The sequence below is a fragment of the Microcaecilia unicolor genome, chromosome 4 (genome assembly GCF_901765095.1).
Source record: "Microcaecilia unicolor chromosome 4, aMicUni1.1, whole genome shotgun sequence".
Taxonomy (NCBI): Eukaryota; Metazoa; Chordata; class Amphibia; order Gymnophiona; family Siphonopidae; genus Microcaecilia; species Microcaecilia unicolor.
Genome location: NC_044034.1, coordinates 178,105,243 through 178,128,722, shown reverse-complemented (window position 1 = coordinate 178,128,722; position 23,480 = coordinate 178,105,243). Strand labels below are relative to the sequence as shown.

General features: G+C 46.8%; 1 protein-coding gene across 1 annotated transcript in view; it reads right to left on the bottom strand.

Moving 5' to 3' along the window:
- Window positions 1-23,480, bottom strand: part of DENND5A (DENN domain containing 5A) — a 315,605-nt gene that overhangs the window by 9,713 nt on the left and 282,412 nt on the right. The gene's annotated exons all lie outside the window — the stretch shown is intronic.

The window sequence follows — 23,480 nt, the reverse complement described above, 5'->3', positions numbered from 1 at the left end:
AAAATGGGTCTGGGGGGGGGGTGGAGTTGGATTCTAAACCCCAAACAGATTCTGCAGCACCGACTGCCCAACCCCACTGTCACGTCAGGTATCCTGCTGGAGGCAGTAGTGAGATGTGAATGTGTGGACTGATGACCATGTTGCAGCCTTGCAAATCTCCTCAATGGAGGCTGACTTTAAGTGAGCCACTGACGCAGCCATGGCTGTAAAATTGAGCAGTGACATGGCTCTCTAGAGTCAGCCCAGCTGGGCGTAAGTGAAGGATATGCAATTGCTAGCCAACTGGAGATTGTGCATTTCCCGATGGCGACTCCATTCCTGTTGGGACCAAAAGAAAAACTGGGCAGACTGTCTAAAGGGCTTTGTCCACTCCACGTAAAAGGCCAATGCTCTCTTGCAATCCAAGGTGTGCAAACTGCTTTTGCCAGGGTGGGTATGAGGACGGAAAAAAAATGTTGGTAAGACACTGATTGGTTCAGATGGAACTCCGACACCACCTTCGGCAGGAACTTAGGGTACGTGCGGAGGACTACTCTGTTGTGATGAAACTTGATATCAGGTGCATGCACTACCAAGGCTTGAAGCTCACTGAGCTGAAGTAACTGCCACCAAGAAAACGAGCTTCCAGGTCAAGTACTTCAGATGACAGGAATTCAGTGGCTCAAAAGGAGCTTTCATCAGCTGGGTGAGAATGACGTTGAGATCCCATGACACTGGTGGAGGTTTGACAGGGGGCTTTGACAAAAGCAAACCTCCCATGAAGCGAACAACTAAAGGCTGTCCAGAGATAGGCTTACCCTCTACATGGCTGTGATAAGCACTAATCGCACTAAGGTGAACCCTTATGGAGTTGGTCTTTAGACAAGACTCTGACAAGTGTAGAAGGTATTCAAGCAGGGTTTGTGTAGTAAAAGAAAGAGGATCTAGGGCCTTGCTGTCACACCAGACGGCAAACCTCCTCCATTTAAAAAAAACACCTCTTTGTGGAATCTTTCCTAGAAGCAAGACTCGGGAGACACCCTCTGAAAGACCAATTCTAAGCTCTCAACATCCAGGCTGTGAGAGCCAGAGACTGGAGGTTGGGATGTAGAAGCGACCCCTCGTTCTGAGGGTTGGAAAATGCTCCAATATCCATGGTTCTTTGGAGGACAACTCCAGAAGAAGAGGGAACCAGATCTGACGCGGCCAGAAGGATGCAATCAGGATCATGGTTCCGCAGTCTTGCTTGAGCTTCAGCAAAGACTTCCCTACTAGAGGTATGGAAGGATACGCATCCAGATGGCTAGGGTTACCATACGTCCGGATTTCCCCGGACATGTCCTCTTTTTGAGGGCATGTCCGGGGCGTCCGGCGGATTTTGCCCCCGCCCACGTTTGTCCGGATTTCTGGACAAACGTGGGCGCGGGTGCGGGCAGGCGCGTGCGTGCGGTAGGCGTGTGGGCGGAACGATCGGCGCGTGGTCCTCCCGTCCCCTCCCCTCCCTTACCATGTTCCCTGGTGGTCTAGTGACGTCTTCGGGGTAGGAAAGAGCCCCCTCTTTCCTGCCCGGAGCGCTGCCTCCCCTGTCTATCATCCTTCTCGGTCTGGCTGGGGATTCAAAATGGCCGCTGAGAGTTGAACTCTCGCGAGGCCGCATCAACTCTCGGTGGCCATTTTGAATCCCCAGCCATACCGAGGAGGATGCAGCAGGCAAGGGCAGGCAGCGCTCCGGGCAGGAAAGAGGGGGCTCTTTCCTGCCCCGAAGAGAAGACGCTACTAGACCACCAGGGCTAGACAGTAAGTGAGGGGGGGGTATGTGATGGGGGGGAGGGGACTATGTGACGGGGGGGGGGGGGATGGGGGCGGAACCCGGACCTGAAGGGGGCGTGGCAGGGGCGGGGCGGGGTAGGGGGCGTGACATGTGTCCTCTTTTTCAGAGGACACAAAATGGTAACCCTACAGATGGCCTGTCCCCCAATGTAGGAGAAAGGCATCTGACGCTAGTCTGTCGTGGGCCTGAAGTCTGGAACAGAACTGAGGGACCTTGTGATTGATCTGAGTGGCAAAAAGATCAACCGAGGGGGTGCCCCACGCTCAGAAGATCTTGCGACAACGTCCATGTTCAGAGACCACGCGTGAGGTTGCATTATCCTGCTCAACCTGTCGGCCAGACTGTTGTTTACGCCTGCAAGATAAGTAGCTTGGAGAAACATGCCGTGATGGCGTGCCCAAAACCACATTTGGACTGCTTTCTGACACAGAGGGTGAGATCCGGTGCCCCCCTGCTTGTTGGTGTAGCACATGGCAACCTGATTGTCTGTCTGAATTAAGATTACCTGGTTGGACAGCCGATCTCTGAAAGCTTTTAGAGCGTTCCAGATCGCTCTTAATTGCAGGAGGTTGATCTGCAGACCTTTTTCCTGAAAGGATCAGGCTCCCTGAGTGTGGAGCCCATCTACATGAGCTCCCCACCCCAGGAGAGATGCATTCGTCGTCAGCATTTTCTCTGGCTGAGGAACTTGGAATGGTCGCCCCATGGTCAAATTGGATTGAATCGTCCACCACTGAAGAGAATTCCGAAAGCTGGCATCCTCTAGATGCCCCGCAGCTTGAAACCACTGGGAAGCTAGGGTCCATTGATATCTGTTAATCTGAGAACTAGATTTCAGATTTCAAAACTGCCAAAAAGTATTAACTCTCTTTTTCTTTTACTTAAAGTGTGCTGAGCTTTCCCCTTCCCCCACCTGGTTTTTCTGCAGACAATTTAAAAGCTTAGGTGTGGCTAAAGCTTCTGTTGAGATAGCTGGGCAGCAGCCATGAGGTCTTTGCTTGTCTCCTGCCTGAAGGAAACTCACACAAGTAAGACTTGTTCTGGCTTTATTTCTGGCTATCCCTACCTTAGAGCTGTGGTTTTGGACATTTCTGGTGCATTTCTTAACCTTTTTTTCCCCTTATCCCAACCAGCTGTGTAGATAAGTGGCTTAATACAGTTTCTAGAGATAGGTTTTACAGCAAACACATTCCACAGGTGGAGGAACTAGATAAAGATCTGATCGCAGATATTCAAAAGTTGGGAAGAAGAGAGAGGTGCTGGTGCTGGGAGATTTCAATCTGCCGGATGTATTAAGATAAGAATGTATGAGAACTGGCCAGGCCATTTTCATCAATGGTTATATTAGTATAATATCTCCTCAATTATTAAACTTTCCCCCCCTGTTCCTTTTCATTTTGTGGTCTAAGAAAGTGATAGATTGTATACATTTTCTAATTTAGACTTTTTCTTTTATTGTATTAATTTACAGTCATCTCTGTATAGCTGTTTGCAAGTGACCCTTGTAAAATGAAAGATTATAAATAAATGATTAAAAAAAACTCTGCCGGATGTAGATTGGAAGGTTTTATTTATTTATTGCATTTGTATCTCACATTTTCCCACCTATTTGCAGGCTCAATGTGGCTTACATAGTTTAGTAATGATATTGGCATTCCAGGATATCAGATACAATTAGTAATATGTAAAGATTAAGTAAGGGGAAGAAGGAGGAAGTGATTGGGTGGGTAAGTTAGAAGGTGGACTTTCATAACTGGATGGATTGGTGAGGTGGATTGTTGGGCCTTGTTCCATCTGCGGAATCGGAAAGAAGTAGAGAGATCGTGGATGCTTTTCTCTTTTTTTTTTTTCCAGTTTATTTTGAATTTTTTCAACATATTACAAGAGAAAAAAAGAACATTGGTTACATCCAAGCAAGATACAATTGAATCTCTAATCATCAACTTGTAAAAAAACAGACAACATTGTCTACTGAAAATATGAATCCCTATCCCCCCCCCCCACCCTCCCTCCATTGAGAAGCTAATCAGTGTAGGCTGAGGGCCATTTACTATACAAGTCCCAAATTTTATGATACTGGGCGATTTGTCCCCTGCGTACAGCTGTAAGTTTTGACATAAGCTGAATAGTATTTCGCTTTTCCAAGACGGCCTGTAGTCCTGGCAGCAGCGGTTTTTTCCACGCTGCCGCCAAGATCACCTTACCCGCCACAAACACCTGAGTGGCAAATTGATGAGTAGATCATTTAACTACAGGTGGTCTAAAATGTAGAAGACAGTCCATTTTCATAGGATACTCTACAGCTGTCACCATGTGCAAAAATTTTAGAATTTCAGTCCAGTAGTTTTGTGCATGGCTACATGCCCACCAGATATGAACATATTACCCACCTCTCCACATTGTCGCCAACATAAGGCAGATCCAGATTTGTACATTTTTACCAAACGACTGGGTGTATAATACCAACAATATAAAATCTTGTGTCCATTTTCCATCATTGCACTCGAAACTGACACTCTGAGCAAAGATTTAAAAGCCCGTACCCATTGTGGAAACTCATATGTTACCCCTAGTACAGCCTCCCATTTCCGTAAGTAATGCTCCACGGGCGTATGGTGTGAAAGAAGAGCTTTATAAATTCTGGAGATACCTCCCCGCCCTCCTCCTCCTCCCATCAGCCCCCTTTCCAATAATGTTGCAGCCAAGCTAAGCTCTCCCTCTGCTCAACGTATAATATAGTCTTGTACCTTATAGTACTGAAAGGCCTGCAGAAGGGAGAGCCCATGCTCCTGGCACAAGTCCTGGAAAGAAGCAACCCCTTCCTCTTCACACATCTGGCCCAACTCACACAAACTCATGGCCTCCCATTCGTGATAAGCAGAGTCCAACAGACCCGGTCCAAACTGGGGAGCAAATCTGAGAAACATGTGTTTAAAATATGTACGCCCTGGGAAGAATTCTTCTCTAGCTTGCTCCAAATAGTTAAGGGCCACCCTGATTATCTCTACCAGCTTTTTGTTTTGGGAGCCAAGGTATTGCTCTAAGCAGGAACGGAGCCAACCATCTTTGTTGTAAACGGACCCATGTCTTCCCTGTGTCTTGTAGCCGGATTGCTAAAATTCTTAAATGGGCAGCCTGATAGTAGGTCTGAAAGGAGGGAACCCCCATCCCCCCCTCTGTCCCTTGACTGGTACATCACCTTCTTCCGCACTTGCGGTGGTCTCTTCTCCATATGAATGAGATATTTTCCTCTGCAGACCATGTAGGAAATCATCTGGCAGAAAGATTGGTAATGCCATAAATAAATACAAGAGCTTCAGAAGAATTATCATTTTTACAGCACTGATCCTCCCCCATCCAGGACAGTGTCAAGCCCTACCACCTATCTAGCACCTTAAAAAGGCTTTTGTACTTTGTTTGGAAAGTTACTTTTGAAAATCTCTTCAAGCCGACGTGGTATATTAACCCCTAAATACCGAATATATTTGGTTGCCCATCTGTAGGGGAATTGAGATTTAAATTGTTCTACTTGGCCACTGGGTATATTCACATCTAGCGCCTCTGATTTATCAAAATTAATCTTGAAACCCAAAACTGCTCCATAAGTTTGTATCACCTCCCCAGCTATTGGAAATGATATCGGAGGATCCTTCAATGAAAGCAGGATGTCGTCAGCAAAAAAGAAGAATCTTAGTCTCTATTCCCCCCACTTTGGACCCCTAATCTCAGGTGGTGTTCTAATTTTGATTGCCAGGGGTTCCATTACTAAAGCAAAAAGCAGTGGGGACAGTGCACAACCCTGCCTAGTGCCTCTATGCAACAAAAATGACCGAGACAGGGAGCCATTGATCTGCACCGAGGCTGCAGGGATCTTATAAATTACTAGTATAAAAGGCCTGTTTCGGTAGGCAATGAAACGGGCGCTAGCAAGGTAATCCCCCCCCCCCCCCGCGTCCTTCCTGTCTCCCCTGCCCCCCCCTGCAGCCACCCATCTGGTCTCAGGATCCCCTCCCCACAACCCTCCTGCAGCCACGCATGTGCAGCGGCCCTCCTCTCTCCCCTGCTCCCCCTGCAGCCACCCATGTCCAGCGGCTCTCCTCTCTCCCTGCCCCCCCCTGCAGCCACCCATGTCCAGCAACCCTTCTCTCCCCCTGCAGCTACCCATGTCCAGCGACCCTCCTCCCCCCTGCCCCCCTGCAACCACCCATGTCCAATGACCCTCCTCTCCCCCTGCCCCCCCCTGCAGTGTCCCTTCTGTCTCCCCTGCAGCCAACCATCTGGTCTCAGGACCCCCTCCCCATCTCCCTCTTCCCTGCCCCCCCCCCCCGCAGCCATCCATGTCCAGCGACCCTCCTCTCCCCCTGCAGCCACCCATGTCCAGCGACCCTCCCCTCCCCCCTCAGCGCACCACCCAAGCCCCTACCCCCCCCCTCGGGCACATCAACCCCCTCGCCACCCGCAGCCGCCAATACTAACGCTGTCTGGCCGCTGCTGCGTCTCCTGTTGAGCAGCAGCGGCCGGAACAAAAGAAAAAAGCCAAAAAAGATTTTAAACCTGAAACACGGCTCCGTAGACAGCCATCTGGCATTGGCTGTCATCTCTGCAGCCGCTCCTCCTCTCCCCTCTGACGTCGCTGCGCTCCTCCGGGGTCTTCCTGCAGAGGCAGTGACGTGGAGGGGAGAGGAGGAGCGGCTGCAGTGACGACAGCCAATGCCAGATGGCTGTCTACGGAGCCGCGTTTCAGGTTAAAAATCTTTTTTTTGGCTTTTTTCTTTTTGTACCGGCCGTTGCTGCTCCACAGGAGACGCAGCAGCCTAGCTGTTTCCCACGCAGGGGGAGGGTACTCCTCCCCTTGCCTTGGAATCAGCTGTCAGTGACATCACTGACGTCAGTGCATTCTAAACTGCCTAGCAGACCACCTCCGAGGGAGCCACAGTACCAGGCACATTAGAACGTTGGAGGTGAGAATTATTATATAGGAAATGTAACCAGTCTGCAAACCGCCCCTCAATACCGCCCCTCTCCAGCACTGCAAAGAGAAACAGCCAGCTGACCCGATCGAAGGCCTTCTCCGCATCCAGGGACAAGATACATAATGGAGTTTTGGTTGTGTGTGCGCTATGAATCATTTGTAGAGCTCTCCTTATATTGTTAAAGGTCTGATGGTCGTCCACAAATCCAGCCTGATCTTCATGGATAAACAAAGGAAGATGACGTTGCAATCTGGTAGCTAATATCTTAGTGAATATTTTATAGGTCAACTCCTAGCAACGAGATGGGCCTGTAAGAGGTACATATTTGCGGGTCTTTACCTGGTTTAGGTATAACTGTGATAGTTGCCAAATTCCAGGTCGGAGGAAGCCCGGTCCCTACATCTAGCGAATTGAAGGCCCTTAACAGTAGAGGGGCCAATAATTTTCCAAAGATTTTATAGAACTTATTGGTATCTCCATCAGGTCCCGGGGCTTTATTAGGGGATAGTCCTTTGATTGATTGCTCTATCTCTTCTAACTCAATTGGACCCGATAAAGCCTGCTCAGCGCTCTTGGGCAGCTGGGGGAGCTCAATGTCATCCAAATATTTTGTTATAGCCTCTTGGCTATACAAACTTTCGTAATACCCTCTAAGGCTGTTTCCAGATACTCGGGGTTTGAATGCAGTTTCCCCAACCTCATCTCGAATTCCCCCAATCATGTTCCTATTATGTGTTGCTTAAGCCTGTATGCTATGAGCCGACTAGCTTATTACCGACAAAGTTGGATTGTCGCACCTTCTGCAACTTTTCCGAGAGGTCCGCTAGCTCAAGATCTTGCAGTTTAGCACGCAGCCCCTGAGCCTTGAGCTTATGCGATGGCTGATAGTCCACCTGCTGCAACCTCTCCTCAGTTTCTGCCAGTTGCTTACATAGCTCACGCTCCTTTGCAGAGCGCGTTTTCCAGACTTGTGATCTCAATGCTATTAGATGACCCCACATTACTGCCTTGAGACCCTTCCATAAGGTGATCGGAGAGACCTCCCCATTGTCATTAAAGTGAATATACTCTTTAATATGTTGTTCCAAACTGGTCAGATTGGCCAGGTCAGCTAGTAATGCGTCATCTAGACGCCAAGCGCGCACTACCCTATTTGGCCTCAGGCCACACAATTGCAACACCACTGGAGAGCGGTCTGACCAAGTGCGAGGCAATATTTGGTGAGCACCAATCAAGCCCCAAAAATGAGACATCCCCCCAACCACATGTCTATCCTAGAGGATGATTGATGTACTGTTGAAAAGTATGTCTAGCTGCGCAAGGTGGGGTTGTCTCTCCGCCAAAGTCAATCAGTTGCCAGCGTGTTATAGCTCCTGAAACTTACACCTATCTTGTCTGGAGTAGTTTATGTTGGCCGATTAATTATCTAATTGTGGATGTAGTGTAAGGTTAAAGTCACCTCCTATTAGTAGGGACTCCTCAATGTTCCTAGTAAGCAACTGATCTAATTAAAAAAAAAATTCCCCATGATTTGCATTTGGCCCATATACATTTATTACAGTGTAGACCTTTCCCGCCAGAACAAAATCACTAATAGAAACCGCCCTCCTTTATCTCTTATCACTTTCCTTATTTCCCACGGTTTGGAGCAAACTGAACGCTATTAAGACTCCCTTATTTTAGTATTGTCACAACTAGATGCAAAGTAGATGGTGGGATATTCTCTATGATGACATAAGTGCTCATATATCTTGGCTTAAGGTGTGTCTCCTGTACCAGAGTGACATCTATCTGAAGCCGGAGCAACTTTCGAAACAGTAGCTGTCGCTTTCTGGGATGTTCAACCCTCTTACATTTAACAGTAACCACTTTATATCAGCCATCCTAAGTTAGTCTCTTGCTCCCACACCACCACCCCCATTCTTCCCCCAGATCATGCCACTTCCCCCACTTCCACTCTCCAACCTCATAGCCTCTCTTCCCCTTGCATTAATCCCCTCCCCCTCCCTTGCCACCCCGTAACAATTTTTGACACCCCATGTTTTACCAATGGGTGCCCAACCAGGAAGGAAGAAGCAAACAATCCGCTTACTACTCACCCCACAGAAATTACTTATACCAAACTCTTTATAACAGTCTACTCAATGGTAAGAGAACATATCTAAACAGAATCGTCTTGCTGACCTTCAAAGTCTTTAAGTACATAAGTAATGCCACACTGGGAAAAGACCAAGGATCCATCGAGCCCAGCATCCTGTCCACAACAGCGGCCAATCCAGGCCAAGGGCACCTGGCGAGCTTCCCAAACGTACAAACATTCTATACATGTTACTCCCGGAATTATGGATTTTTCCCAAGTCCATTTAGTAGTGGTTTATGGACTTGTCTCCTTTTTGGTTTATGGTCTAACCCCTTTTTAAACTCTGCCAAGCTAACTGTCTTCACCACGTTCTCTGGCAACGAATTCCAGAGTTTAATTGTGTGTTGGGTGAAGAAACATTTTCTCCGATTTGTTTTAAATTTACTACACTGTAGTTTCATCGCATGCCCCCTAGTCCTAGTATTTTTGGAAAGCGTGAACAGACGCTTCACATCCACCTGTTCCACTCTACTCATTATTTTATATACCTCTATCATGTCTCTCCTCAGCCGTCTCTTCTCCAAGCTGAAAAGCCCTAGCCTCCTTATTCTTCATAGGAAAGTCATCCCATCCCCGCTATCATTTTAGTCGCCCTTCGCTGCACCTTTTCCAATTCTACTATATCTTTCTTGAGATGCGGCGACCAAAATTGAACACAATACTCAAGTTGCGGTTGCACCACGGAGCGATACAACGGCATTATAACATCCTCACACCTGTTTTTCATACCTGTTATGATTGGGGTCTGAACCCCTCTCAAACTTACCTCTTTCCTGGGAGTCAGCTTCTTAGCTGGCTTCTGTTTCTTTGTCTGTCCTTTCTGAGCTGGCTCTGTCTCTCTGTGCTGGCAGCTTCCAGCAGCAGGGCTCTAATTGTTTCATTATACTGCACCTGTGTGGGTAGTCTGAGTTGCTCTAACTCTCTTTGGCTTCAAGTGTTTCACGGCTTCAAGTGTTTCACGGTTTTGCATTGGTGTGGGTTGGGCCTCTCTGGGTCAGTGTGTTTTGCCTAGGTCTAGGGAGTGTGACATCATCAGGGAGGGCCTTGATAAGGAAGTGGTGTTGTTTCCTTCAGGGCCTTTGCAACGGTGGTGTTTGCTTTAGGTAGGGTGGTGCAGTGTGCACTTCTGATTCTGTGTCTAGTTTCCCTACTTGCTTTTGCTAAGGTCCAGGTTAGTGTTAGTGCAGTGTGCACTGGTGACTGTGTGTTTAGCTTTCCTGCTTTTCCCTTATGGTTCCCCTGCTTTTCCCTCTTGGTTTTGGAAGCATTGCTATGTGTAGGGCTTTGGAAGCTCTGTTGCTGATCGAAGTACTTCAGGGTTTGGTGTTGTTAGGAACACTGCAGAGTTTGCTGTTAGAAGTACTTCTGGTGTTTGTGCTATTGGGAGCATTGCAGTCTTTGCTGTTGGTGTTTGGTGATTTAGAATCACTTTTGGCTTATGTGTTAGCTTCCCTTCTTTTTCCTTGTGGCTCCCCTGTCTTCCCTTTTAGTGCTAGGAGCTCTTCTGGTTGCTTGCCAGAGTAGTGCTTAGGAAGCACCTTGTTAGTTGTATCTAGCTTGCTAGAGCAGTGCTTAGGTAGCTGGTTAGTTCTGTGTTTAGCTTATTAGTGTAAAGCTCTGCTTGTAGCTTTGTGCTTAGTAGCACCTGTGTTAGCTTTGTGTTTAGTTCCCTGCTCTGTTAGTTTAGGGCTTAGGAAGTCCCTTTCTTGAGCAGGGATTAGGAGCTCCTGTTTAGTATAGGGCTTAGGAAGTCCTTTTGTCAGTTTTCTGTTAGGAAAACGCCTGCTGGTTTAGGGCTTGGGAGCACGTAGATCAGTTTAGGTTTAGGAGCACTTCTGTTTCCAGTCCTGGTCCCTGGGTCATCCGGTATCCAGTAAGTCCTGCCGGCTACTCGAACCCAGGAGCTCAACTTTTGGGGGGCTTAGTAGCTAAGTGCAGGTGAAGCTGTGTGGACCAGTCCGGTGTGCTCCAGTCCAGTGTTCCAGTCCTGTGTCCTCCAGTCCGGGGGATTCCGGTCCATGTGTTCCGGCTCGCTGGGCGGTGCCTGCAGTCCCTGCCGGTGCCGGTGTGCTTGCCCAGCGTTGGTTGGTGGGTTTTGCCTGCTGCTGTCGCTCCTCGTCAGCAGCCCAAGGGCTCACGTTTGCTTCAGAGCCCAGCCCCGCGGGCTCTGAACCTGAGAACCTGACAATACCTTTCCTAATAATACCCAACATTCTATTCGCTTTCCTAGCCGCAGCAGCACACTTAGCAGAAGGTTTCAGTGTATTATCGACGACGACGACACCCAGATCTCTTTCTTGGTCCGTAACTCCTAATGTGGAACCTTGCATGATGTAGCTATAATTCGGGTTCTTTTTTCCCACATGCATCACCTTGCACTTGCTCACATTAAACGTCAACTGCCATTTAGCCGCCCAGTCTCCCAGTCTCATAAGATCCTTCTGTAATTTTTCACAATCCTGTCGCAAGTTAACGACTTTGAATAACTTTGTGTCATCAGCAAATTTAATTACCTCGCTAGTTACTCCCATCTCTAAATCATTTATAAATATATTAAAAAGCAGCGGTCCTAGCACAGACCCCTGAGGAACCCCACTAACTACCCTTCTCCATTGTGAATACTGCCCATTTAACCCCACTCTCTGTTCCTATCCTTCAACCAGTTTTTAATCCACAATAGGACATTACCTCCTATCCCATGACCCTCCAATTTCCTCTGTAGCCTTTCATGAGGTATCTTGTCAAACACCTTTTGAAAATCCAGATACACGATATCAACCGGCTCCCCTTTGTCCACATGTTGTTTACTCCTTCAAAGAATTGAAGTAAATTGGTCAGGCAAGATTTCCTCACACAAAAGCCATGCTGACTTGGTCTCAGTAATCCTTGGATGTGCTCTGTAATTTTGTTTTTGATAATAGCCCTCTACCATTTTCCCCGGCACCGACGTCAGACTCACCAGTCTATAATTTCCCAGATCTCCCCTGGAACCTTTTGTATAAATCTCTTTATTGAAAGTCAGATTAATTTTACAAGTTTGAAAACCATGTTTAACAGTTAGTCTCGTCTCAGAATAAACAAATAAGTATGTTACTATGTTTTTTCCCTCTCCCACCCTCCCCCCTCCCGTTCCCCCCCTCCCTCCGAACAGTTGCCTATTCCTGCTATTGCATATCTATCTCTTTGCATTCAGTCCAGCTTATAAATTCAAAATCTTGCTTCGTGCTGATGAAGTCAATGTGTCCCAAAAGGGTGCCCAAGTGGTACAAAATATATCTCCTTTCTTTGAGGTTAAGTCTGATATTCCTGAACGTTCCAAAGTACAAAATTGAATCATTGACGAGCGCCAGTGTGCGATCGTGGGCCCAGCCGGATCTAACCACAGCTGCAATATCACCTTCCTTGCCATCAACATAGCTTTTTTCAGGAAGATTTTCATGCCTCGTGGTGTAGGACTCTGTATGTGGAAGACGTCAAACAATTGCTCCGGTGATGGGCGCCAAACAGCTTTCCAAAAGATAGAAACATGTCTTGTGAGAGCTACCCAAAATGGCTTGATTCTCCTGCAGGTCCAAAACATATGGCCCAAATGGGCTTGTTCCTCTGTACATCTTGGGCAGTTGTTATTTTCTCGTAGAGTAGCCCGATATGCTCATTTTGTCCCGGACCTTCTACGTCAAGCGCGGGACAATAGTCAGAATGATGCCCTAAGGGACCCCCCATCCTTCATTTATAATGTATAACATTTCGTTTTCTATTACACTATATCTCTGGAACTTACTTCTATACAAGTTACCATTAGCATTTCTTTTACAATTATAAGTTTCAATAAAAGTCAATCAAACCCGTCAGGATTCTATTTCTAATGTCTCCAGCCAGCTTTTTGCCTCCTCAGGCGAGTGAAATGAGTGCCAGCGATTCCCTTGTGAAACTTTCAGTATGGCTGGATATTGTAAGGAAAAGCGTAGGTGTTTTGCTACTAGTAGCGCACAAACTGGAGAAAATGTCCGTCGCTTCGTGGAAAGAGCCCCGGAGTAATCCTGGGAGAGTCGTATTCTCTGCCCATCAAATTTTACATCCTCCGGATGGCTTTTATAATGACTTAGAATCTGTGCTTTTTGTGAGTATCGATGAAACTTTGCGATTATGATTCCTGGGCCTATTGTCCGTCGCACGGACTGGCCCCACTCGGTGAGCACGTTCTAGGGTGATAGGATAAATTTCCCCCGCTGACGGAAATTGTGCTGTTAGCAAGTTTGCAGAGTGGTTAGTAAAGATTTTTCTGGCAGCGATTCAGGAAAGCCGAGAAATCGCAAATTTTCCTCTTCGAGATCTATTTTCTAGATCTTCAATCTTCTCTTGTTGAGATTTAGTTAAGGATTCCAGCTGCTTTATCGCTGAGGAGTGTGATTCCAGAATGTCTTCGACGTCTGATACTCTACACTCCAACTCCCGGCTCGCCGAGTAAGTTCCGCGGTAGACTGAGCAATCCCTGCTATCTGTTCCGATAGTTGTAAAAACCGGGGGATCCAGTGCTTTTACTACCGCTTCTGTTATCTCAGGGATCAAGGTGGATGGCTGTTGTATTTGCGAGGGAGATGGTGGCGTCGACGCCATCTTGTCTTCCCCCATGCGCGCACGATCTTGTATTCTTTTTGAAGATTTTGAGGACATTTGCGTTGAATGTCTGCTTAGAAATTTGTCCATGCGTTCTTCTCCGGTATTTGAGGTAGTTTCAGTTCCAATTAACGTCGTTCTGCTAACAAAAAGAGTCGAAGGATGGGGTTCCCTGAGCGGGCGAAGCTAGGCACGTCCACTTCCCCTCACAGCATCACGTGACCCCCCCCCTGGAAACTTTTTAAAAAATCGGCGTTACACTGGCTACCCTCCAATCTTCCGGTACCACGATCGATTTTAAGGATAAATAGCGTATCACTAACAGTAGCTCCGCAAGCTCATTTTTCAGTTCTATCAGTACTCTAGGATGAATACCATCCGGTCCAGGAGATTTGCTACTCTTCATTTTGCTGAACTGCCCCATTACGTCCTCCAGGTTTACCGTGAAGTCAGTAAATTTCTCTGACTCGACCGCTTGAAATACCATTTCCAACACCGGTATCCCACCCAAATCTTCCTCGGTGAAGACCGAAGTAAAAAATTCATTCAATCTCTCCGCTACGTCTTTATCTTCCTTGATCGCCCCTTTTACCCCTCTGTCATCCAGCGGCCCAACCGATTCTTTTGCCAGCTTCCTGCTTTTAATATACCGAAAAAATTTTTTGCTATGTTTTTTGCCTCTAATGCTATCTTTTTTTTCGTAATCCCTCTTGGCATTCTTTATCTGCGCCTTGCATTTGCTTTGACACTCCTTATGCTGCTTCTTGTTATTTTCAGATGGTTCCTTCTTCCATTTTCTGAAGGTGTTTCTTTTAGCCCTAACAGCTTCCTTCACCTCACTTTTCAACCACGCCGGCTGTCTTTTGGACTTCCGTCTTTCTTTTCTAATTCTATGTTTGGCCTGGGCCTCCAGGATGGTATATTTGAACAGCGTCCATGCCTGTTGTACAGTTTTCACCCTCTCAGTTGCCCCCCTAAGTTTTTTTTAACCATTCTTCTCATTTTATCATAGTCTCCTTTTTTAAAGTTAAACGCTAACATATTTGACTTCCTGTGTATAGTTACTTCAAGGTTGATATCAAAACTGATCATATTATAATCACTGTTATCAAGCGGCCCCAGTACCATAACGTCCCTCACCAGATCATGCGCTCCACTAAAGACCAAGTCTAGAATTTTTCTTCTCTCGTCGGCTCCTGCACCAGCTGCTCCATAAAGCTGTCCTTGATTTCATCAAGGAATTGTACCTCTCTAGCGTGTCCAGATGTTACATTTACCTAGTCTATATTTGGATAATTGAAGTCACCCATTATTATCACATTGCCCATTTTGTTTGCGTCTCTGATTTATCATTTCTGCGTCTACCTGCTCATCCTGGCAAGGCGGACGGTAGTAAACTCCTATCACCGTCCTTTTCCCTTTTATACAAGGAATTTCAACCCACAATGATTCAAAGGTGTGATTTGTATCCTGCAGAATTTGTAATCTATCTGAGTCAAGGCTCTCGTTAATATACAATGCTACCCCTCCACCAGTCCGGTCCACCCTATCACTACGATATACTTTGTACCCCGGTATGACAGTGTCCCACTGGTTATCCTCCTTCCACCAGGTCTCAGTATTGCCTATTATATCCAATTTTTCATTTAGTGCAATATATTCCAACTCTCCCATCTTATTTCTTAGACTCCTAGCATTTGCATATAGACATTTCAGAGTATGTTTGTTGTTCCTATTTGCATGATGCTTAGTACTTGACACTAATGATTTGCCATCTTTTGTCTGATTTTTGGTTGTATTTAAGGGCACCTGGCCTACCACGTTCTGTTGTGCAACCTCACTATCCAGAAAACCTATCTTCCCTGATTTTGAGGTATCCTTGCAAGATAGTCTCAACTCATTCCCATTTTTAAATGCATATAACTGTCAGGTGATCTGAGCTGCTGATTGTTGACACTAACATAGTAACATAGTAGATGACAGCAGAAAAAGACCTGCACGGTCCATCCAGTCTGCCCAACAAGATAACTCACATGTGCCACATTTTGTGTATACCTTACCTTGATTTGTACCTGTCTTTTTCAGGGCACAGACTGTATAAGTCTGCCCAGCACTATCCCCGACCCCAAACACCAGCCCCGCCTCCCACCACCGACTCTGGCACAGACCATATAAGTCTGCCCAACACTATCCTGAAGTCGCCGTGGGCCCATGCCCACTCTCTGCCATTTCAGCGGGAGGGATCGTGGGGTACTCTTCTTCCCCGGTCCGGTCTCCGCCTGATCCATTGCTGCGTCGGCTTCTGGGGAAACCACTCGAGCCTCTGCTTTCACCTGATGCATGTTCCCATCTTTATAAAAGACCAGTGCAAAAGGATGTCGCCATCGGTATTGGGTTTTAAGATCTCTTAATTGTCTTGTGAAGGGTTTTAATTCTCCCCTACGTTTTAGTGTCGCTGCGGCTATATCTTGATAGATTTCAATAGCATAAGAATCCCATTTAAAACCCTGGTTCTGGCGCACAGCTTTCAAAACCTAGTCCTTAAATTTATAGCTTGAGAAGCATGCAATAATGTCTTTGGGCCTGTTGTTTCGCACCGGGCCAAGCGCCCTGTGAGCTCTCTCCAGCTGGATTGCCTCGATCTCTACTGCACTGCCGTTCGTTGAGAGCAACTCATTACCAGCTTTTGAACCACTCGTTCGCTATCTTGGTAAGTCGACGTTTCTGGGAGACCCCGGAACCGCAAGTTATTGCGGTGGCCCCGGTTCTCTAAATCCTCCACTTTGTCTAGTAGTTGCTGCTGTTCTTTGTGCAGTTCGGTTAACTGATGGTCTAGAATTCCCAACGCCTCGCTGTGTGCCTCCACGTGCATCTCCATTTCCTCTAATCGAGCGCCCAGCTCCCGGATCTCTCCACTTAGGTCTGACCCGAGTGTTGCCACATCTGCCCGCAGGGCTTTCAAGTCCGAGCTGATCTCCTGCAGCCAGGTTTGTAGGTCCGAGGGGAGCCCCCCCCCAGACCCCTCCGAGACTAGCGGTAATTCTGTTTGTTGAGGTTTTTCTGCGCACGCTAGCTCTTTTAGCTTCCATGCCGCCGCCATTTTTCCTCCTGTTGTCACCTCTCCTCTGGGAAAAGCAAAACGGGATAAATCTACCACTGCCGAATTCGAGCTTCTAGCTGCTGTGATCCCAGATGATCCGATGGACATCAGCCCATGCTTTTTGCTCTCCAGGTGCGCTTGGATTGATTTTATTGCTCTCTGTTTCTGTGGGGTAGCAGAAGCTCTGCTCATAAGCGGCCATGCTGCTTGATGACATCACTTCCTCCAGATCATGGATGCTTTTCAAAGTGCTCTGCTCAGACAAATGGTGACGGAACCCACGAGGGAGGGAGCAATGCTGGATCTGGTGCTCACAAATGGGGATAGTGTGCCAAATGTCCGAGTGGGTGCCCACCTGGGCAGCAGTCACTATCAAACAGTTTGAGTTTTGAGTGGCCGCCCTCCAGCTGTCATATCAAACCTAAGTACTGGATTTCAAGCATGCTGACTTTAGTAAAATGGGGGAATACCTGAGGAAGGAGCTGATGGGCTGGGAGGACGAATGAGAAGTGGAAGGACAGTGGTCCAGGCGGAATGAAGCTATAAATAGGGCCACAAACCTTTATTGTACGGAGAGTAAATAAAAGCAAGAGAAAAAGGAAACCGATATTGTTCTCCAAGCAAGTGGCTGAGAAAATAAAGGCTAAAGAGTTGGCGTTCCTGAAATACAGAAAACTCAAGAAGAGGAACTCTAGGAGGAATATCGGATGAAACTGAAAGAAGCCAAGAGAGAGATACGTCTGGCGAAAGTGCAAGAACAAATGGCTAGAAAGGTAAGGAGGGGTGACAAAAATTTCTTCAGGTATATTAGTGAAAGGAGGAAAACTAAAAAGGGAATTGTGAGACTGAAAGATGATGCGAACTGCTATGTAGATAATGATGAAGAAAAAGCAAATTTGCTAAACACATACTTTTGTTCTGTTTTCACAGAAGAAAATCCTGGAGAAGGACCGCGATTGACTGGCAAAAGTACATATGAGAATGGAGTGGATATAACACTGTTCATGGAAGAGTGTGTGTATGAACAACTTAAAAATCTAAAGGTGGACAAAGCCATGGGACTGGATGGGATTCACCCCAGGATATTGAAGGAGCTCAGAGAGGTTCTGGCGGGTCCTCTTAAAGATTTGTTTAATAAATCCTTGGAGAAGGGGGAGGTTCCGTGGGAGTGGAGAACGGCGGATATGGTCCCTCTTCACAAAAGTGGTGATAGGGAAGGAGCTGGAAACTACAGGCCGGTAAGCCTCACTTCAGTTATTGGAAAAGTAATGGAAGCGATGCTGAAGGAAAGGATAGTGAATTTCCTGGAAGCCAATAAGTTGCAAGATCCTAGACAACATGGTTTTACCAAAAGTAAATCGTGCCAAATGAATCTCATTGAATTCTTTGACTGGGTAACCGGAGAATTGAATCGTGGACGAGCTATGGACGTAATCTACTTAGATTTCAGCAAAGCTTTTGACACGGTTCCCCACAGGAGGCTCTTGAATAAACTAGACAGGCTGAAGATAAGACCTGAAGTGGTGAACTGGATTAGGAACTGGTTGATGGACAGATGCCAGAGAGTGGTGGTAAATGGAATTCGATTGGATGAGGAAAAGGTGAGCAGTGGAGTACCTCAGGGATTGGTGCTGGGGCCGAGTCTGTTCAAAATATTTGTGAGTGACATTGCCGAAGGGTTAGAAGGTAAAGTTTGCCTTTTTGCAGACGATACTAAGATTTGTAACAGAGTGGACACCCAGGAGGGAGTGGAAAACATGAAAAAGGATCTGCGGAAGCTAGAAGAATGGTCTAAGGTTTGGCAATTAAAATTCAATGTGAAGAAATGCAAAGTGATGCACTTAGGGAGTAGAAATCCACGGGAGACGTATGTGTTAGGCGGTGAGAGTCTGATATGTACGGACGGGGAGAGGGATCTTGGGGTGATAGTATCTGAGGATCTGAAGGCGACGAAACAGTGTGACAAGGCGGTGGCCATAGCTAGAAGGTTGCTAGGCTATAGAGAGAGAGGTGTGACCAGCAGAAGAAAGGAGGTGTTGATGCCCCTGTATAAGTTGTTGGTGAGGCCCCACCTAGAGTATTGTGTTCAGTTTTGGAGGCCGTATCATGGTAAGGATGTAAAAAGAATTGAAGCGGTGCAAAGAAAAGCTACAAAAAAGGTATGGGATTTGCGTTACAAGACGTATGAGGAGAGACTTGCTGACCTGTACATGTATACCCTGGAGGAAAGGAGAAACAGGGGTGATATGATACAGACGTTCAAATATTTGAAAGGTATTAATCCGCAAACGAATCTTTTCCGGAGATGGGAAGGCGGTAGAACTAGAGGACATGAAATGAGATTGAAAGGGGGCAGACTCAATAAAAATGTCAGGGAGTATTTTTTCACAGCGAGAGTGGTGGATACTTGGAATGCCCTCCGCGGGAGGTGGTGGAGATGAAAACGGTAATGGAATTCAAAAATGCTTGGGATAAACATAAAGGAATCCTGTTCAGAAGGAATGGATCCTCAGAAGCTTAGCAGAGATTGGGTGGCAGAGCCGGTGGGGGGAGGCGGGGCTAGTGCTGGGCAGACTTCTACTGTCTGTGCCCTGAAAATGGCAGATATAAATCAAAGTCAGGTATACACATAAAGTAGCACGTATGAGTTTATCTTGTTGGGCAGACTGGATGGACCGTACAGGTCTTTCTCTGCCGTCATCTACTATGTTATTATGAGCTGATCTCATATGTAGATGTGCCATGGGTGTTACATGAACTGTGGAGGCCATGTGCCCCAGAAGTCTCAACATCTGCCGAGCCATGACCTGCTGAGGCGCTCGAACCATGGACAAAGCAAACCAGCAAAAGAAATGGTGTTTGCTGATCGGTTGGCTGTTCTTTTGTTCTCTCTGTGGATTAACTTGCATACATAAAGGAATTATTCAAGCCTATCAGTTTCTTCTCAGAGAAAGTTGATTGTGACCCCTGAGGCAGGTGTTTTGGCGCCAAAACACGGACCATGTCGGGTCCTTGATATTGATATGAATATTCTGAATAAACTGGTTTTTGATATTATCTCCCTAATGGTTTGCGCATTTGTCAGCCTCTACTTTTGCTGGTTTGCTTTGGCTTTCTATGGAGGCTCCTCCTGTCTGCTTGAACCATGGACACCAGAAACAGAAGGTTGTCTGCCCATGCCTTGGGAAGATAAGCTCAAGCTGAGTATTCAACAGGGCTCCAATGAATTCCAATTTTTGGACTGGGGTGAGATGGGATTTGGGATAATTTATGATGAACCCCAGTAGCTCTAGCACCTAAACAGTCATTCGCATGGACTCCAGAGCACCCTCCTTTGAGGTGCTCTTCACCAGCCAATCGTCGAGGTAAGGAAACACATGCACTCCCAGTCTGCGTAGCGATGCTGCAACTACAGCTAGGCATTTGGTAAACACTCTGGGCGCAGACGCCAGGCTAAAAGGCAGTACACGGTACTAAAAGTGCCCAGCTGAAATCAAAGATACTTCCTGTGAGCTGGAAGTATCGAGATGTGTGTGTAAGCATCCTTTAAGTCCAGAGAGACTAGCCAATCATTTTCCTTTATCATGGGAAGTAGGGTGCCCAAGGAAACCATCTTGAGCTTTTCTCGGGCAAGAAATTTGTTCAGGGCCCTTAGATCTAGGATGGGACGCATCCCCTGTGTTTTCTTTTGCACAAGGAAGTACCTGGAATAGAATTCCAGCACTTCTTCCCCTGGTGGAACAGGATCGACCGCTTGGGCATGTAGAAGGGCGGAGAGTTTCTCTGCAAGTACCTGTTTGTCCTGGGAACAGTAAGAATGAACTCCCGGTGGACAATTTGGAGGTTTGGATTCCAGATTGAGGGTGTATCCTGACCGGACTATTTGAAGAACCCACCGGTCGGAGGTTATGAGGCCACCTTTGGTGAAAAAATATCAACCTCTCCCCGACCAGCAAGTCATCCGGCACGGACACTTTTACTGAGGCTATGCTGAACTGGAGCCAGTCAAAAGCCGGTCCCTTGCTTTTGCTGGGGAGCCACAGAGACCTTAGGCGCACGCTGTTGACGAGAACGAGCACACTGGGGCTGAGCCTACACAAGCTGCCGAGAAGCAGGAGTGTACCTACGCCTAGCATAGGAATAGGGGCACTCCTCTTTCCTCCAAAAAAACCTCCTAGATGAGGAGGCAGTAGCAGAAGATGCCCGGCGGGAGAGAGAATCCATACATCATTGTGCTTTTTGAGCTGGTCAACCAGATTCTCTACTTTCTCACCAAAAAGGTTATGCCGCCGGCAAGGAACATCCGCCATCAACACCGAGGAACGACGTCCTCAATGGCGGTGCAGAGAAGTCGACGCCCGGTGAAGCTTCCTCCAACGACGTGGAAGGGGAGTCGACCTGGGTGGCAGGTGGCACCGAGGTCGGGGACCTTACCACAGGCGAAGGGCCAGATACCGCTGCAGCAGACGGTACGGAAGGCGCAAGCACCCCAACACCAAAGCAGACTGGCACAGTAACCCTTCTAGAAGCTCTGGAAGCAGGGCCCTTACGCGCTCGTCGAGAGCCGCCGTTGGACAAGGCTGCGGGGTTGGTAAAGGAGCCGGTGACAGAATCTGTCGAGGCTTGGGAGCAGGTACCGGGCTGCTAGACCGACGCACTGACACCTCCTGAATAGAGGGAGAGCTATCCTCTCGGCGCCGATGCTTCTCGAGTGCCGAATCCCTCGACGCCCCGGAGCTCCCGGCACCGTGTGTCGAAGGAGAACGATGACAGTGCTTCTTCGCCTTCGCCACGACAGAGCCCCAAAAAAGCTTCTCTCGTTCATGCAAAGACACAGACTACAAGCGTCTGGGCTATGGTCGGGCCCAAGGCACTGGATACACCAGAAGTGGGTATCAGTACCCGAGATGGTCCGGTTGCACCGAGTACAACGCTTGAAGCCGCTGCGTCTTCGATGACATGGAAGGAAAAACGGCTTCGGCGAAATCAAAAGACACGGTCATGCCTGTTAAAAGAAAAAATGGCACGAAAAAAGGGAACAACCTGACTACGCGGCATAAGCTGGCCGCGTCAAAAAAGAAAGGAAACTTTAAAAGGGACAAAAAAAATAAGGAAACTACGTGTTAAGTTTAAAAAAAAAAAACTATACATTTCAATACAAGAAAAAAGAAATAAGGCGAAAAGCCGCAAAAACGAAGGATCTCTTTCCCGGGACTGAGAGGAGAGGGGAAAAACTCGACCGCACCTCACTGCGGAGAAAAAAATAACTGAGCGGGAATGCTTGCGTGACGGGTGGGAAGTTGTTATCTTTACAATGTTTAGTAAGGTTTTGGGTTTCAAAATTAACGTACAGAAATCAGAGATACTGCCTATTAACCTGCCCCCAGAGTTACAGCTGTCCCTAAAGGCGGACGTTCTGTTTCAGTGGGCCCAGCGCTATATTAGATACCTGGGGAGGTTTAAACCTGTCATGGGTGGAAGGATAGTGGCAGTGAAGATGACAATATCGCCCAAATTGTTGTAGTTGTTTATGGTTCTACTAATTAGTATACCACCCTCATTCTTTAGATACCTCAACAGAAAAGTTTTCACATTTGTCGCAAGAGACCCCCCCCCCCCTCCAAGGGTGAATCAGATTATCCTCTGTCAATCTAGGAAGGATGGCGGAATGGGGGTTCCTAATTTCGTATTACATTATAGAGCAGCTTTACTTCAAACTGTGGCAATATGGCAGAAGGGAGTCTCTAAACCTTGGACATATATTGACCAACACTTGTTGGGGGATATCCCCCTCTAGGCGATTCCCTGGCTCCCATTGCCGACACTGCAAGGAATATTGCCTCGGATGGGAGTTCAGACGGGGGGTGATGCTGGAGGCATGGGTGCAATGTAGAACGTGGGGGACCAGGCACTTTTTGGCATATATGGTGGTCATATCCTATCATTCATAACTTTTGGACTAATCTTCGTTCTCAACTACTGCAAAGTATCCCAGGGATTCCTGCCCTTACACTGGATACCTGCCTTTTGAAAGTGCAGCAACTGGGCACTAAGAAGGAGCTTCACCAACTTCTATCTCATGCCTATACAGCGGCTCGGATCTTGGTTGCAAAACATTGGAAACAATCTACAGTACTACTACTACTAAGCATTTCTATAGCGCTACCAGGGTTACGCAGCGCTGTACAAGTTTAAACATGGGGAAGGACAGTTGCTCAGGTTTTCAGCAAAGTGGATTACTGTTGTCTTATGCCTATGCTCACAGCTAAAAAGCGTGGACACCTTTTGCAGTTCTCCAAAATATGGACACCATATACGCAATGGCGAGATATCGCTGCATGAAGGTTTTTGTTATCATAACAGTTATTTCTTACTGAGTCACCATGCTTCACGTTCTTGCATTGTTATTTAAGTTGGGTTAGGGAGGGGAAAGGGATTTTATTGGGAGGAGGGCAACTATAATAACACAAAAAACAACAAATAATTGTATCATTGCTTCAGTTGTATACCTGCTTGTTTTATGACAATCTGGATAAATAAAATACAAAAAATTAATTCAATATTCCCTATTGAATATTTTTTAATTAAAGCAAGTCAAAATGTTTCAGTAATCCTAGACAACATGTAAACAAGTTAAATTTAATTTCAAGTACTGGGAGGAGGAAGCATTTATGTACAGAAACTAACCCCTCTCATTTTTTTTGGATAGGAGACAATTATTTTTACTTGAAAAATCTGGTAGTTTCCTACAAAAAATGTTATCTCCCAATTTGTTAGGTGTGTGTGTATCCATACACACACACCACATTATATATATATATATATATATATATATATATA